Source organism: Zosterops lateralis (assembly GCF_965231275.1).
Source record: "Zosterops lateralis genome assembly, chromosome: 25".
Taxonomy (NCBI): Eukaryota; Metazoa; Chordata; class Aves; order Passeriformes; family Zosteropidae; genus Zosterops; species Zosterops lateralis.
Window position 1 is genome coordinate 3,369,005 of NC_139785.1, and position 15,419 is coordinate 3,384,423.

The 15,419-nt window shown below is 46.8% G+C and overlaps 1 long non-coding RNA gene across 1 annotated transcript in view; it reads right to left on the bottom strand.

Moving 5' to 3' along the window:
* LOC310918940 overlaps nt 1–15,419 on the bottom strand; it is a 69,177-nt gene that overhangs the window by 39,291 nt on the left and 14,467 nt on the right. The window lies entirely within an intron of this gene.

Consider the following 15,419-nt stretch of genomic DNA (forward strand, 5'->3'; position numbering starts at 1 on the left):
GTAATAAAAATGTTGACAACTGTTAATGTGAATTAAAGCGATTGTTTTATTCATTTTTAAGGCCCCTTCACCATCGGAATAATTTAAAATTAAGTGAGAAACATCAGCCCCTTGGGTTTTGCAGAAGATATTTAATTTGGAGGAATAGTTGTGGGGTTGTCTTTTTTTATTATTTTTTTTAAACATAGCTATTTTCAACCTTGCAAGATAAAGCTCCCGCTCTCTTTTTTTTTCTTTTTTTCCAATTTTATTTTAAGAATAGACCCCATTTAGGATTTCACATTGTAAATCTCCCTATGTCTGAATGCTGTTACAAGGTTTGACAATGAAAGAATAATTCATGTCAGACAAAAAAGAGCCCTTCAATCAGCTTCATGCAGCTTTTCTCCTGCAGGGCTATGCCAAAACGAATGTGGAATCCTGAACTGAACCATCCATCACATTTCCCGAGTCTTTCAATTAATGACACTGCAATCAGATCGATGGCGTGTAATAAGAAAAGAGCTTTGCATTTCTATACCTATTAATTCGCTGAGTAACTCCAGTGCTAAAACGTGACCAGAAAGGGAGAGAAAAGAACATTTTCATCCTCCTGGTGAGATTTTGGGGGGACTTTGTGGCCATGTTGGACGAGGCTCGGTGTCACCCCGAGCCCTGCTCAGAGCACAAATCACACTGGGAGGGGTTTTTCTTTTTTATTAAAAGCAGCACAGGAGCAGCACAGTCTCTCCTACAGACAGGTATTTTTTTGCTGCTGAGTGAGTGTTTTCTAGGCAGGCACTGCAAAAAGAGGAGCCTGTTTTTCCTGGGGTGTCCCAGGGTAAAACCAGAACTCACCCACCTCATCCCCAGGTCCCACCATGAGGATGGAGCGACTGAACCTCCAACAAAACCAGCCTGGGAGGGGGTGAGGACAGGCAGGACACACACACACACCATAAAAAAAAACACTGTACCAGCAGCCCTGGGATGAAATTAGGGTGACCTCACGTCGGGGAACTGGCAGAAGAGATTTTGGATCGATGACAACAGAATGAGGGAGGTTTTGCAGGAGGGAGCACGTTGCAGTTCCCTTCCTGCAGGCGCTGGGGGGATTGTTTGGAGAAGCACAGAGATACAGGCAAAGGAAAAGAGCAGCTCACCAGAACACAGGCGTGATTAAAAGGAGGTAATTTGTGAATTTTTTTTCCTCTTGAAAGGAAAAAAAAAATCCTTTTTTGTGTGTGTGCCTTAAAATGCCCAGTTTATAAAATACCTTCTCTGAGAAATGAGCTCAAACCAAGGGGCTTCACCAGCATGGGAGGAAGGAGTGATTTGGAGGAGACAAGAGGGGATCACCAGTGGTGAGAGACAAATCTTGGCTCCAGAAGGATCCCCTGTGTCATCCTGGACAGGAAACTGGAGGTGAAGTGTCCCCACCAAGCCCAGCCCTTCCTCTGGCTCGGATAATTCTTTAACCTCCAGCACTGACACAAATTTCTGCGTCTTTGGCTTCACCTCAAAGGAAAAGGAGCTGCAGCTGGGATGGGAGATGGACCTGGGTCAAAACCTACAGAAAGACCTTCTTTTGGGAGCAATCGACTTCCAGGGAGGTTGTGTACTTTGGAAGTCTTCAGAAAAAAAGAGGAAAAAAAAACTTTATGAGAGAAAACAAGGGATGGAACAACAGGAAACAAGGGAGGTTTTCAAGGTTCACTTCCCCAGATATCAAAGAGTGTCCTTGAAGGATCGTTTCTGGCTCTGCCTCTTGATGTCTTCTATGATCAGATTTCAGCAATTTCAAATTTCAGCAGCCTCGGAAGGAAGGAAGGAAGGAAGGAAGGAAGGAAGGAAGGAAAGAAAGAAAGAAAGAAAGAAAGAAAGAAAGAAAGAAAGAAAGAAAGAAAGAAAGAGAAACCCTTGTGAATGCTGCAGCTGAATGTGCCCGTCCATGGCACACACAGGGAGCCAGGCACAGGCTGAGCACCAGGATGGGAACAGAAAACTCCAGGACAACACCAGAGGGACAGGACAGTGCCCATGAGCTGACTTGCAAAATAACTGCAACTCAAGCACAGTGTGAGGTGCCCAGACAAAGAACGATAAATAAATAAATCATGTCGAAGCAGAGACAATCCCTCTGCAATAAAACAGGAGAGCTGGGTGCAGCCTAAAGAAATCTGGGAAAAAATGAAATCTGGGATGAGGAGTGGTGAGGCTGGAAGGGGGTTTGAATATGCAAAATATTGATATTGCACATCAGCACAGCTCATCCTGTCTCTGGAGGGACACAAAGACACAACTGGAGCTGTGTCAGGGCCCCACAATGTTTTGGAGGAGCAGTTTGGGAGCTCAGGGGCAGCATTCCCACCTCAGTGACGTCCAAGGAATGACCCCACCACCTCTCCTGGCCTGCAGGAAAACAACCCTGAGTGGTTTTAGGGTGTCAGCAGCCCCACACAGGGAGGTGTCTGCAATCCCAGGGCTGGGGGGCTGTTCCTGTGCTGACACAGGATTCCCACAGCCTGGGGATCTCCATCTCCTGTCCCCTGCAAGGCACAGGCTGTGCTCAATAAAGTACCAATGTCCTGTCTGTGAGCAGCCCAGGCAGAGGGGAGAAAAGGGGGCTGCAGCCTCCAGCCATGATTTCAGCCCTGGCTGCCTTCCAGGAGCTCGCAGAGCTTCACAAGGCACGGGCAGCCCTGCCTGCATCTGCCTCCCTCTGCTCTAGCTGCAGACAGACTCACACACTGATATTTTCTCTTTTTTTTTTTGCTTCTTAAATAGGTTTGGACAAGCTTTCAGGAGGGTTTCTCAGGCTCCTTTTCTTCCTCTCCCTCAAAGGAGCTTGGGGAGTGATCACTGCAAATGAATCTGATGAAGAGAAGGATTCTCTGACTGTTTGTCTCACTCAGGGCTGGGGCACAGGCAGCATCTGGGCTCCCGGTGAAGCATCTGTCTGCAAAAACTGCCAGCAGAGCCAGGCCCCTCCTTGTCTCTGGACAGACTGGCAAAAAATCCCCACTCAGACAGCCCAAAGGCAAAAAAACCTCACCTGGACTGCCCAAAGGCAAAAAACTCCCTACTTGGAATGTCCAAAGCCAAAAAACTCCTCACCTGGACTGCCCAGAGCCAAAAAATCCCCACCTGGACTGCCCAAAGCAAAAAATACTCTCCCTGGACTGCCCAAAGCCAAAAAACTCCCCACCTGAACTGACCAAGGCCAAAAAATCTCCCCCTGGTCTAACCAAAGCCAAAAAATTCTCACCTGGGCTGCTCAAAGCAAAAAAAAAAAAAAAAAAAAAAAAAATCCCCACTGGACTGCCCAAGGCAAAAAACTCCCTACCTGAACTGCCCAAAGCCAAAAAACTCCCCACCTGAACTGACCAAAGCCAAAAAATCTCCCCCTGGACTAACCAAAGCCAAAACCTCCTCACCTGGACAGCCCAAAGAAAGAAAATCCCCACCCAGACAGCCCAAAGCGAAAAATGCTCCCCCTGGACTTCCCAAAGCCAAAAAATCTCCCCCTGGACTGCCCAAAACCGAAAAATCCCCCCTGGACTGCCCAAAGCCATGGACCAAACCCAAGCTTTGGGGCCCAGCCCTTTGTCCTGTTCATTTCTGGGAATTCATCTGCCAAGGTGCAATCCCAGCATTGCAATAGTCATTATTCCTTTGCTTTTTTTCCCCCACTAAAAAGACACTTTCTGCGTGCTCCTGGTGCTCCTGGCCATGATTAATCCAACAATTAGGGGTCAGCATTAGAGAAATCAATGCAACAAGGGCTCTGCTCCTCATCCTGCACCTGTAAAATGTCCCTGGTGCCTCCTCACCTGGGAACCCAACCTCGGCTCCCTCCACATCCAGAGCTGCTGCAATCAGCCCTTTCCACCCAAAGAAAAGCATCTCAGTGTCTGCCTTTTGCAAATCATTATCTGATAATGAGAAATTAAGCACCAGCAGAATATTCTTGAAAGGTAGATGAGGAAATGAGAGGGAAAACATGAAGGTGGGTGAGGTCAGAGGATTAAAGGGTGGGTTGGGTTGAAAGGGACCTTCAGCATCATCCAGGTGCTGAAATATTTGGAGGATGTGCATGGAATTGCAAGGCTGGAAGAGGTTTAAGTTTTTAATAAAAGGAGGGGCATGTATTAGGATAATTCTGTATTTTCTAGGCATCTCAAATGTCCTTTGAAAAGGACAATGTTGTGCCACTCAAATGACAACAGATTGAGGAGTCACAGTCCAGGGTGGGGTGAGGGCGATCCCAGCTTCCCATCCCTCACTGTGCCATGAAATAAATAAAATAATCCCTGAAGTTTTGGTCTGGGGTCTCTCCACAGCCTGCCCTCACCCTCTGATGAAACGATGGAATCACATCCACAGATTTTGGCAGCTCCCAGGTTTGTTTTTCCTGCTGGGTCTGAAGGGACTGTGCCAGTCTGATCTCTGATCTCTGATCTCTGGGGGGTATTTCTGCTCTCAGTTATCCCAAAATGCCGCTCCCAGCCTGGATCAGCCTCTCCTGGGCTGTCCCAGGACAAGCTCAGCTCCTCAGGCCCATCTGGAGGGGGGTAAGGACACATTTAAGGGCAGGGAGGGGCACAGAAAGGAGTTTATTCATTTATTAATTGCCCTCCCTCAATCTCCCTGCTCAGGTCTCTACTCAGAGCCACACGGCTCGGGGTGGGCGATAATCCAATGGATTTATTTCTCCTTCCAGAGGTGTGGAAAACTGAGCAGGATGAAATTTGGAGGATTCTCCAGAGCTGAGAGCAAGAACCAGCAGCCTGCACAACCCTCAGAGTCCATCAGCAGCCAGGCAGCAGCAGTTAGCTCCTGTTCCCTCATCAGCACCGTGCCCTCACTCATTTAATTAACAAAAAATATTTCACTGTGCCAACTTGGTTTTAAAAAGACTGTTTTTACTTTTTTTTCTTTCAAGAGTTGTGCTTAGAGATGCTATAAAGATTTTCAGAATGAAGGGCTCCACTTAAAAACACACAAAAATCCCCAATCAGCCTCTGGGCCTTTATCTGCATCTTCCAGCTGCTGAAATTTTAAATCCTGGGCATTACACACTTAGGGCTGACACTGTACTCATGAGTTTGGATGAAAAAATTATTGAGGGAGTTTCCCTAAGCAAGTGAAACACTTCCAAGGAACTGATTTCTAAAGTATGGATGTCCATTCCATCTCTGGGCTTGCCCCCTTCCCTTCCCTTCCCTTCCCTTCCCTTCCCTTCCCTTCCCTTCCCTTCCCTTCCCTTCCCTTCCCTTCCCTTCCCTTCCCTTCCCTTCCCTTCCCTTCCCTTCCCTTCCCTTCCCTTCCCTTCCCTTCCCTTCCCTTCCCTTCCCTTCCCAGAGGTTCTGACTGACCAGCAGCATTCATTCCTAATTTTTACATATTTACCTCTCGACCTCTCCAAGTGTGCAGCCCTTGGATGAGCAACATCAGGATTTCCTACAGGGCTGTGGCAGCCAAAAACTGATAAAAGTTTTGGATTTCCTCTGACATTTGAAAATAATAAATCTCCAAAGCCTTGGCTGGTGTTTTAACTGTCCCACACAACTTTGTGTTTGAATTCCTTGAATTCCCCAGGAGTGTGATCTTGGGAGAAAGTGCTCATGGACAACGTTATTGGTGCTAATTAAGCAAATATCTCATTAATTCGAGTGTCTAATGATTTCCTTCTGTTTGTCACCTTGGTTCTCAGCCTCTCATTGTTCTCCTCCCTCTCCTACGATTTTAAAAACGACACACAGATAGATTTGCTCTTGGCAGGTGTGGTGATAACTCTCACAACGAGCAGCTTAATCTTAAATAACGCCAGGCTACAGGAATGAACCCAATCCATTCGCGTTCCTGCGGGCCAGAAAATAAATTTTATTCCCTCCAAAGCTGAGGAATGGCATAATTGGGCTCTATCAGATGCTTATCAGATTGATGCCAGTGCTTAGTGAGCCTTGGCTGCAAACACAGCCGTGTCAGTGCTCCTGGTGGAGGGAAGTCACCTCTCCTCCAAGGGTACATTAGTCACAGGGAAACTGTTGAACCTGGAGAAATAAAACTTTCCTGGTGGTCACAGCAGTCGCCCGGTGGAAGAGTTTATTACCCTGACATTGGGCTGTAAAATTACCATTATTATTGGGCTCTGAGGTGAGCACTGCTCTTCAGCTCTGGAGTACAACAGGCTGGGTGTGCTCTGGGTGGGGTTCAGAGCTTCAGAGGCAGAGCGTGAGGGATTTAAATCCTTTGGGCTCATTGGAGGCTGTGCAGGAGCTTCTGCACCTCTCTAGGAGAGGTCAAGGTTTTTGGTTGCCCCTCAAAATATTCCCATTTAAGTTTTTTTTATCAAACCCTTATATTTAGTAAAAATATAATGAAAATATTATCCTTTAAAGAGTTCTTGCAATCTAGAAACACAGAATGGATGATCCAAGAGAGGGTCTGAACTCGTGTAGTGACCTTGAGCCCTTCCAAGTGGAGCAGAGACCAACTGATCAACCCCATTCAAGGTTTTATTATCAAAATCTTATATTTAGTAGAAAATATAAGAAAAATAATATTTTTTAGAGAGTTCTTGTAAGCTAAAAACACAGAATGGATGATCAAAGAGAGGGTCTGAACTTGTGTTCACCTTCAGCCCTTCCAAGTGGAGCAGAGACCAACTGATCAACCCCATTCAAGGTTTTATTATCAAAACTTTCTATTTAGTACAAATATAATGAAAATATTATTCTCTAAAGAGTTTTTGTAATCTAAAAACACAGAATGGATGATCCAAGGGAGGATCTGAACTCCTGTGTTCACCTTGAGCCTCTCCACGGGGAGCAGAGACCAACTGATCAACCCCATTTAAGGTTTTTTATCAAACCCTTATATTTTGTACAAATACAACTAAAATAATATTCTCGAAAGGGCTTTTGTTATCTAAAAACACAGAATGGATGATCCAAGAGAGGATCTGAACTCTTGTGTTCACCTTGAGCCCTTCCAGGGGAGCAGAGACCAAGTGCCCTGGGCAAGCTGGATGCTCCTCCCTTGTGTCCTGGACAATCCAGGGATTTATCCAGCACCACTGGGCTCTTTTCCAAATTTTCCAATCCAGTTTCCTGCAGGAAATTCACCTTCAGAAAGAGGTTTGGGAAGAAACAGCATCACCACATCATGACTCTCATTACCTGCAGGTTTGCTGAAAATAAAAACGCCTGGAGAAGCCCTTGAGAGGGAAATCCAGCCTGGTCTGAGTCGGTGGGATCAGCACTGAAGGTTTTTCCCATTTTTTCCCATTCATCCCATTTTCCCCATTGGAATTCTGGCCCAATGAATGCAGCAGAAGTGGAAAAAACAGCCATCCACCAACCGTGATCAGGGGCTGAGGTTTCTAAACCGTATTGAGGTTGCAAAAACAAATTGACATCAACATATGGGGGAAGTCTGAAGTTGCAGCAAACATTCGCAAATGTGAGAAACTTTGGCATGCAAGAGTCCCCATTAAATTCAAATACACAATGCACGAGATTAAAGTTATTCAGAGGCATTAATGTTTGCAAGATCAGACCCCTGAGATGTCTCTGTGTAGCAACAGTTACTTTAGGTTTAATCTGTTATTGCATTAATATCTATAAAGAGCATATATAAATACAAATCAGATGGCAGCTGCAGCCTCGCTGAAGGAAAAGATTGAAGGGCCTGGGGGGAACTAAAATTTCCACGATGGGAATTTCCAGTGTCACGTATTTTTGGGGATTCTCATCCTGCCCAAACTGCACCTATTTCTTTTTTTTTTTTTTTTTTTTTAAACACAATGCACACACACACAGAGATATGTGAGAACAAAAAGGGCAGAGAAAATAATTAGAGGAAAGGAGAGAAGGACAATAAAAAATTTGTTTTCAAGTGGACAGATTGCCCTTGCAGAGGAGCAAGTGATGGTCCTAAGCATGGCAGCCCCCCTCAGACTCCTGTGAAAAGCCTGATGTGCTCTACTTAACACTTAAGAAAATTCACTGGGGGAATAATGACCTCTGATTTATTTTGGCTGCAGTGATGTTCAGTCTGTGCTCCGTTAATCTCGCTCTGAACATTTCAGGGGACTTTTGAACCAGAGTTTTGCCTCATTCTGCAGTGCTGGTGCTTAATCTGCTGGGATATCCCCCCAAATAACCATCTGCTCCACCTTGTATTTGTTTCACTCCCCGACTATCTCAGCTCTTGCTCCATCCTGCTGGCTCATTCAGCACCCTTTAAATTTCTCCCCTGGCCTTATGTCTGCTCGCTTATGTTTTGGGCAGACAATGGAGGTGATCCAGGCCATTATTCATGAGAAGCTTCAAGTGTAACGTGAGAAACATCTCATCTCCTGACCCCTGTTAGCATAAGAATCGCTGATAAAATTCTGGACTGAAAGAGAAGGATCTTCTGGGAAAAAATATCGGCAAAAGTTTCACTTGAGATGGGTTTTGTAAGAGTAATCCAGATTAATTCTGTGCCCGAGGAGCAGGTCTAACTCCTGGTGCAGTGTCCAGGGCTCTGGAGGGGAGCTGTGGCAGAGGCCCCAGAGGCCCAGGGAATTTTAAAGAGGAGAATGTTCTTTACCCCTCCCACAGCCTGTGCTGGTGCATTTTGTGGTTTTTTTTATTCAAGGATCATAAAGTGATTTCCACACTGGAGTGAATTTACCCTCCAAACACGCCCGGAGAGGGTGTAAATATTGATTCCACACAAGAATTAAAGACTGGACAGGTCTCCTTGGGTCACACAGCACCAAGACACCAAGTTTTACCCAGTTTCTACTTCTTTTAGCAGAGTAACATCTGAAAGAAGTCTGGGTGAAGCAGTGGGGAAATCCCAATCTCCATCAAAAACCCCTCACAGACTGAACTGGGAGCACACCTGAGCATGGGAGGCAAATTTCAGCCACAGTTTCTTCTTTTTCCTTGTATCAACCCCAAGCAGACTCACAATAAAAGTATTGATGCTGTTTGTGCCTCCAGTGGGATTTATTTCCCCCCAAATCTGGCACCAGTGGGGTTGATTTAGGAGGAGCAGAGCCCTGAGTCTGCTGAGCACAAAATAACCCAACAGCCCTTTACGGGAAAATGTTAAATAAATGGCAAACGAAGCAATTAATGCCCTTGGATGGATTAATGGAAACAAAAAAAATATCTCCTTCTCAAAATATCCCAAACCCAAATGGAAACCTGGGAATGTTTATGGATGCTCCAACTGCTAATGGCATCCAGAGCCTGATCCTTCAAATATCACAGGTCAATGGAACAGGAATATCTGCATTTCCAAATGCTCTTTGCTTGGCTGATCCATCAATATGATAACTAATACAGACCTAAACTCCTCGATGGACTCCCTGAAATTAAAACAACCAGAGAGCAGAGGAAAAAAAAGCTTAAATAACCATTACCAATGGATTTCAGATAAAAGTCAAGGAATAATTCCACAAAGACAATCGAAGGAAGCAGCTTTGGAGGTGGGTGAGGGACATGGGGAATGGCACCAATTCCATTCCATGTGCAGGGGCAGCTCAGAAAAAAATCAGCCCAGATTAAAAGCTTGACAAAAGTTGGGCCAAGCTGCTCTCCTCACTAATTCATAGGAGAAAAAAAATCAGTAAATGAAGAATTTTCTCCTTCCAACAGTGACAGAGCAGATATTTGCACTGAGAGAAAAGGTTTGGGGGCAATCCAGAGTTTTGGGGAAATCCAGAGTGGCTGCTCAGGGGTTTTTTATGTTGAGCCTGGTCTGGGACATCCCTGTGGCCAGTCAGGGTCACTTGTCCTGGCTGTGTCCCCTCCCAGCCCCCTGTGCAAGAAAAGGCTCTGTGCAAACCCTGCCCAGCTGGAACTGAAACGCCCCTGTGCTATCAGCACTGTTGTCAGCACAAATCCAAACCACAGCCCCGTGCTGGCTTCTAGGAGGAAAATTAACTCTGTTCAAGCCAAAATTTTAATTTTAGCACCAGGCAGAGGTTCCAGCTGAAATTAGGGCGCCTCAAGGCTACAGACACACTCCCCTCTCACCCCACAATCCAGATCCTTAAGAAAAATATCAAATATTGCTCAATTCCTCACAAAAAGAGGGAGCTGAGGAGCCCTGGAAGAACAATCTCAGCCCTGAGTCGGAGGGAGAACATTTCCAAAACTGAGCAAGTGAAACGTGGCTCGGGGTTAACTCTGGACTCACACAAACCTGAGAGGGAAAATTCTCCTCTCTGGGCATCTCCTCCTGCAAATCCTGGTTTGGGGCTCTCCTCTCTCCTGGGTGGAACCCTGCAGCTCTCTGATTTCCCTGCGTATTTTGCAGCTGTCATTCCTGGCTGACCCTTCCTAAACCTCAGATGTTTTTCCTCTCGGAGCTGCAGGAGCATTATCTGTGCTTATCAAGAGACCAGCCCAGAGCTGGGTTACTTTTAAGGCTTTCAGGGTCTCCAGCAACTTTTTAAGAGGCTGGAGAAAGCAGGAGGAGAAATTGGAGCCATTTCCTTCAGAATTTCAGCCTTTATTTTCTTTTCCCCAGAAAAATAACATCACATCAATTTCTGTTTTCTCCATTTGTTGGAGAACAGGACAGTGGGCAAATCATGTCCAAAAATTGTCCAAATCTCCACTTCCTGCTCTCCTCTCCCCTCCACACCCAAAGTTTCTTCTAAAAAGAAGATAAAAGATGAAAAAATCAGCCCTGACCAGCTGAGGCCAAATTAAACTGCAGGAGATGATCAGAGGAGCCCAACCCACATTTGCACTAAACCTTGGCACCTCCACGTTTCATTTGGGGTTCTCTGACCTCCTTCAGCCTCTTCTCCCACACAGACTTTGATGGGTGTTGAATTTGGGGGTTTTTGGGAGCTCTTGTAGGTTTTGGTTTCTTTGAAGGGGCTGGAGGAACACGAATCAGTCCCAAACATCTCGGATTTTCCAAGAAAAAATCTTTCCAGGAACAAATGAAGGGAACAGGCTCTCAGGGCCCCTCATAAGCTCTGGCAAGGAGAGGCTTGTTCTTCCAGGGAGGACATTTCAGAACATTTCCTGAGGCATTTCTGGACGCTGTGGATTTACAGGCAGGGATGGTGATGTCTGCAAAAGGCCTGGCCAGCAAAGGTGGGAGAACAATGCAGCAAGAAACAAATGAAAACCATTTTTAATTTTTTTTTTCTTCATAAAACTAAAAAAAAAACAAGGCCTGGTTCCCTCTGTTAGACACCAGGAGGGCACCATGCAGTGCCCAGGAGTTAATCCTGGTTTGCTGCAGCACATCCAGCCCAGGAGCCACTCTGAGCTCCCCCAGACAGGGAATCTGGCACGGAGCTCCCACACCTGCAGCAAACTCGAGTTCCCCTCATCAGCCACCTCCTCTCCAGGCACTCTGTTGACCATGAAGGCAATCAGATGAATTTGTAAGTCTGAGACGGGGGAGCAGTGTGAGCCTCCATGGCTGGGTTTCTATGGAAACAATTCCCCCGGCATCCTCAGTCCACATTCGGTATTCCTGTCTGCCTCCTCCTTCTCACACTCCAAATCCCTGCTCTGCAAACACTCCTCTCGGGAGGGGGACGTTTGCTGCTCCCTCCTGCTCACCCACTGGGCTGGGATGGGGAATGAGGCACTCACTGCTCCTTCCTTTCACTCATTGAACTGGGCAGTGCTGGGATGGAGAATGGGGCATCCACTGCTCCCTCCTCTCACCCACTGGGCTGGGATGGGGAATGGGGCAGTGACTGCTCCCTCCTCTCACCCACTGAACTGGGATGAGGATTAGGGCAGTGACTGCTCCCTCTTCTCGCCCTTTGAACTGGGATGAGCAGGAATGGGGCATTTACTGCTCCCTCCTGCTCACTGATTGAGCTGGGATGATGAATGTGGAACTCACTGTTCCTTTCTTCCACCCACAGAGCAGGGCTGTGCTGGGATGGGAAATGGGGCACTCACTGCTCCCTCCTCTCACCCACTGAACTGGGATGAGCAGGAATGGGGCACTCACTGCTCCCCACTCCTGGCCCAGAGAAATCAAGATTGAGGCAATGGCAACCCAATCTCCACAGGCCCTTTAGGGTTTTTTCTGTTTTGGTGCAACTGATAACACTCAAAATTAATCCTAATTATGAGATTTGGCCCCTTTCAGCCCCCAGCGAAGACCACGACTTACAAAGGAAGCAGATATTTGTAGCAACTTCCACACAGCAGCTGCTGCCACCTTTCTATCTCCTCCTTCTGCTCCCTGGCAGCCTCACCCATCCCATAAAGCCGTCACTTATGGGAGAGGTGGCATCTCCCCAGCTGCCCGTGCAGCCAAGCACAGCAGGGACGGGATCCCTCCTGCCCAGCTGGAACAGGGAGCAGGAGAGGGAGCCAGGAATTAACCTCTCACTTCAATCTGGCCCCATCCTCAGGACAAGCCCCACTTCCCGAGCACCAGGGCCTGCATCACTTCCCTCCTGAGGCTGTTTCACACTCCAAAGGGCTTCACACTTCATCCTCCTCTGAGCCAGCCCAGGTTTTTTTATTGCTCAGCCTCCCCATAACTCAATCCCTGCAGACGGGGAACAATCCACACTTGTGTCTGCAGAGCTGCCACCACCTTCATCATCTCAGGGAGGACAGAACTTATTCCTGGGGCTGGGACCCTGAGCTGCTGTGCCCACCCCAACCCCTCAGCACCCTGGGGTGCTCATGGGCTGCTCCTCTGGTTACACCTGCAGCCCCTCAGAACTTCCCGTGGCAACACCCCAAATTTTCTGGGGCTGCTTCAGGTTTTCTCTGCTGGTTCCTGTATTTCTGCCAGAGCCAAGGTGACAGAAATGCCCTCTCTGCCCATTATTTGCCACTATTCAGCCGAGGAATTGAACATTTTAAGCTGGCTGGCTCTTTGCAGGGGTGCTATAGAAGGGAGATGTCCAAAAACCTTCCACATTTAACCCCCCTGAGCTCTGGACACACCAGGAATTTCTTTGCAGGAGTTAAAACACCAGTTGCCTCCCCGAACTACCACTTCCACCCCTGCTGTGCCAGTTTTAAAGGAGTGCAAGGGCCACATTTTTAGACAGTATAATTCGGCCCAGCTCCCCCGGCTCCATTGTTTTCACTGGCACTGGGGGTAAGTTACACCAGATGAGGATATTGCTCGGAAAAAGATTTTTTTTCCTTTAAAACAAACACACAAACAAAACCATGTTCAGACAAGAGCAGGGATCCTGAGGCCGCATTCCTGTCTCCAGAAACTTCCAACGACTCGCAGTAGTCTCTGCTCCACCAAGCCACAAATTTGTAACGCTTTAATCTTTCCATGTAAGTCAGTTCCTCTCCTCCCTTAATTGTTTTTGTTGCTCTTCTCTGAATTCCGTCCAATTTACTACACAGTGCAGACTCCATTACATCCGAAAGGCCAGGAGGATGGTGTACAGAAGCTCATTTTCCAATTCTCTGACCTCAATTCTTGGGAGGATTTGAGAGCCCAGACACCAGGCTATAAATGAAGAATGCGAGCCCGTATAGCTGGGTAATTTAAATGCATTTTCTGTGAATAAATCTACTCGGTACTTTCTTGATCTGTACAATCTTCTGCCATAGGGGCCTAACATAAAAATACTTCAAAGGCTCCAACAAATTCCCTCAAGATGTGATCTTCAGCATTTCAAAAGCTGAAAGACATAGACAAGGTTTAAAGTGATCATGATATATTTTCAAGGTAACCCTCTTCAGCAACTCCTGTTTGCCCATTTCTTGAAAGTGAAATTCCATCACCTCTCTGTATATATAGATCTTTTTCACTTATTGACTCGCTCATGGGCAAGGCAAAGATGAAGCGAATTTGACTTTTGGTTAAGGTTTATTAGACCTCATTATCTCCAAATGAAGCGCAGCGACGCTTCCTTCCTTCAAATCCCTCCTAGACAGGGCCAAGTGGAAATCCTGCAGCCACACACCCCTGGCCACTTCCCTCTCCTCTCGCAGCACTAAGAAAGTTTAGATTTGGATTCAAGTTTCAGCCTCCTCGTTTCAAGCTGAAACGCGGCCCTGCGCAGTAACGCTCCAGTCAAAGATTATTTTAATGTCGCACCTCGGTCCCATCCCTGATATTAATTATACACTCGGAGCCTGGAGTCAAAGGAGATTTTTAAAACTGGTGCTCTGGGCTGGAACCAAGATTCCTCCTGCCTGCCTTCCCAACAACCTCCCCGAGACTGCGGCATATTTAATGAGAACGCAGATGATCAATTGCAGCCCGCCTTGCACGGTTAACTCAATCAACAAACTACTAATGACTCCAGCATGTTACAGCTTTTTTGGCTAATGAGAACCGCATTGACCAGACTTTCCCCCCCTTCTCCCAGGATCAAACGCCAATATGGAACGAGTTCTGCTGCAAACTGTAACTTTAGCCCTGCAAGGAAAAAGCTGTCCGGCCAGGGGACAAAGCCTGAGTGTCATTAGGGAGCAAAAAAAAAGCCCCCAGACCCTTCCCAGGGATGTGTCTGGCTGCTGAAACCAAACTCCTGAGAAAGGCAGAACCTTGGTGGGTTTGGAGGCAGAAAAGCCTTTTGTTCCTGCACCATCCCACTCCTCTCCCTGCTTTCTGCTGCAGGGTAATTTGGAGCAGGTGAGAAGTAAATACCTTCTGCTTCCTCTCTTTTTCACTTTTTTTGTTGCTGCGATTTACCTCCATTTTTTTTTTTTCCTTGTCTCCTCCTCCTCCAAACAGGAGTCAGTTGACCTACTGAAAGAATTTGGGGATATATAGAGATCACAGAGTTAAAAAATGGGAGTCTTGCACCTCTTCATCACCAGCAGGGACTGTTTTCCATATGGGAATCCAACAGCTGATTGTGCTCGAAGTGAGGAGCATTTATGGCAGAGCTGGAGATGGGAAACAGTTCCTGGGGTGTGATCCTGCCTGTTTCCAACCACTGCTAAACAAAGATTTGCTCCCATGGAAAGAATTCCAGTGACTCCAGTCACCTCTGGACCAACACTTTGTGTCTTTACCAAACACCCTTCGTTTTCTGATGGGCAAAAAGGCCAATTCCTGACACAGATTTTCCATCCTGGAGAAAACACAATGCTCCTGTCTGACCAATTCCTCTCCATCAGGAGCAGACCTTGCTTTCATTTTTGGCTGCTCCATCATTTGGCTGGGTGACCTCCTCTCCCCAGCCCTCCACTCCCCTCTGTCAGACAGGGATAAAACAGAAGGTTTGGTCCTCAAGGAAATGAAATTGCAACAGGAAAACCCAAGCCAGGCATTATTTTGCTTCTGATCACGCTCTGCCATCCTTGACTGCCACAAAACCGAGCAGAAAGTGGAGAGAAGGAGCAATTAGGGCTTGAGAATCAACTGGAGAGCATCAATCCAGATTGTTTTTTTCAGTCTGAGCTCATTTGCTGGGATCTCTCTGAACAGAAGTCACGGGGGATGCACAGAGTCCA